Source organism: Gavialis gangeticus, unplaced genomic scaffold (genome assembly GCF_001723915.1).
Source record: "Gavialis gangeticus isolate Ggan-Ray unplaced genomic scaffold, GavGan_comp1, whole genome shotgun sequence".
Taxonomy (NCBI): Eukaryota; Metazoa; Chordata; order Crocodylia; family Gavialidae; genus Gavialis; species Gavialis gangeticus.
In genome coordinates this window covers 9,283,998-9,286,453 of record NW_017729005.1, presented here as the reverse complement: position 1 = coordinate 9,286,453, position 2,456 = coordinate 9,283,998, and the positions used below count along the sequence as shown (strand labels likewise).

General features: G+C 50.5%; 1 protein-coding gene and 1 long non-coding RNA gene across 2 annotated transcripts in view; both read left to right on the top strand.

The window, feature by feature from the left end:
• Positions 1-2,456, top strand: part of CPVL (carboxypeptidase, vitellogenic like) — a 158,024-nt gene that overhangs the window by 88,686 nt on the left and 66,882 nt on the right.
• LOC109291586 overlaps positions 1-2,456 on the top strand; it is a 14,600-nt gene that overhangs the window by 5,518 nt on the left and 6,626 nt on the right. The window contains exon 2 of the long non-coding RNA XR_002095896.1: positions 1,770-1,777. This is a non-coding gene — a long non-coding RNA (uncharacterized LOC109291586). The remainder of the gene's footprint in view (positions 1-1,769; positions 1,778-2,456) is intronic.

Here is a 2,456-nt window from a genome sequence, read left to right as displayed (position 1 = left end):
AGGAATAACGGTCACAAGCTGGCAGAGGGTAGATTCAGACTAGACATCAGGAGGCGCTACTTCACTGTCAGGGTGGCTAGGATCTGGAACCAACTTCCAAGTGAGGTGGTACTGGCTTCTACCCTGGGGTCTTTAAGACAAGGCTTGACAATCACCTTTCTGGGGTTGTTTGAGCCCAGTACTCTTTTCTGCCATGCCAGGACTTGATGATCTGCTCAGGTCCCTTCCGACCCTACTTACTATGAAACTATACCTTCAAATACTGTATACAATGACATTTTCTTTCAGTCTCTTGTTTAGCATACTTTTATGAAAGACTACATTCAACTGAAATTAAGATTTTGTATATCTCAGTCATTTAAAGTGTGGAAGAAATCAAACTTCGCGTTGTGGTTGAATCAGAACTGACAGAGCCAGCTTTTCTTTATTTAGGACTATACTGTGATCACAGGGAGAATTCCATACAGCAAGGGGAATCACCCACTTGTCTGTTTCAAAGGATTTCTCAGACTCTCTAAGGTTACAAGCGTATTTATACTAAAGACAGAGAAAGACATAAAAAATACACCTTGGAGAAACAAAACAATAGTAAATTACACAAACTTAGAAAGTTTTATTTAAACAAACTATCTATGCATAGGGCAATATATCAAGATAACCCAAGGAATGTAGGAATACGGATTCCTTATCTCAGAGCAGTATCAGTACATCTGGTCTTTGTCTGTTTTTCTAGTCAAGTAAGCTAATTACTTCTACAAAAGGTAATTTTTTTACAGTGACTAAAATATTACAGGAATAAAACTATCCCCAAAATAAACATTGCAACCTCTGGAAATGTTAAACTAAGAAATTTCAACATGTTAAGATATGAAAAATAGCTAAAACATCCAAATGACTATAATAATACCTAAAGTGACACTGGGCATGTCTACACATGAATTTAAGTGCACTTAAATTTAATGTGCATTAAACTTATGTGCATTAAGCATTTTTGGCTGGTGTCTACATGTGTTGAGGCTTGGGACTAACTTTAGTCCCAAGTCTCTCCAGCCCTGCCACGTGTCTCTGTGGTCACTGGGGGGAGCTCCAGCCTCCGGACACATGACTGCCAGCAGTTGGCAGCAATGCTGAAGGCAGAGCCAGTTGCCAGCACTTGACACACACCTTAAAAGCAACCTCTGGGCTGATGCTTCCTGTGTCAGAGCAGCAGTGGCATGGAAAGAGGCAGCACATGTCTGCCCTGCTCCTGCCCCAGCTCCTGGCCCTGGCCCCCAGGAAAAGGGTCCTCCTGCTCCTCAAGGCTGCCACCTGGATGTCCCCACTGACACCAGCCTGCGCCACTGCCCACACACTCCCTACCTCCTGCCCACCCCACCCCACCCCCCATTAGCACTCTAGGACATGCGTGTTTGCTATAAACACCTTTATTCGCCTCATAACCCCCACTCCCATCCTCCCACCACCCCTTTAACCAAATGAGCCCCCTCTCTCCTCCCTCCCCAAAACACAGAGCCCCTCCACGACCCTCCTCACCCAACAATAAAAAACTGTCCCCCCAAACTGAAAACTATATACAAAAGTTTCAATCTTTCTCTGAGTGGGGGGCTGTGAAGTGGGGGCACCCAGGGAACAGAGCCTTGTGGCAGGCAGCCAACACCCTGGCCATGGAGTCTCCCACAGGTCCAGGGGCTGTGGCGAATGCTAGAGGCTCCTGTGTGTGGGAGGTGGCAAAGGCCTTCCTCCGAGGCCCAGGTGGGGGCCTGCTGCAGGGTGGCAGGTGTGGGGGGCGCATGGATGTGGCATTCACTGGCTGTCCCTGTCTGGACAGTTGCTGCTGGACCAGCTCCATATGGTGCTGCTCCAGGGCCTCCAGCTGGGCCCTGTGTGCCCACTGCACCTAGCCCTGTCATTCCTCCTGGGTGGTGTCATGGGCAACATATTCCTCCCATCAGGCCAGTTCCCACACCTCCCATGCCTGCTGCCAGGGCCTTCTCTCACCACCAAGTTCTCCACCACTGCCACCAGCCGCTGGAGCAGGAGGGATGTCCAGGAGCTCCAGCAGCAGGTGGCAGTAACCCTGATGTGGCACTCCTGCAGGGCCCCAAAGCCTTTTCCCTGTGTCCAGATGTTGGCCCTACAGAGGCAAGAGACAGAAGGCTTTTGTATGAATTTGCAACACTGCAGAGATAAGAGCTCTGCACAAGGGGCCCTGCTCTGTCTGGCCTTAGGTCAGAGGTTGGTCATGCACGGGTGCCAGGGACCATGGTAAACTGTCCAGGCAGGGCTCAGCCATGGTGGCCGTTGGCCAGATTCCTCAGCTCTGCTTGCTTCCTTGGGGCCAGCGGGCTGCTGGGTGGTGGCTGCAGGCAGCCTGCCTCCTCTGCCCCCTGCCTAAGGCAGGCCAGGCCAGACTGTATACAGCACCTGCTGCCACAGCTCCAGACCCTGCACCCCCC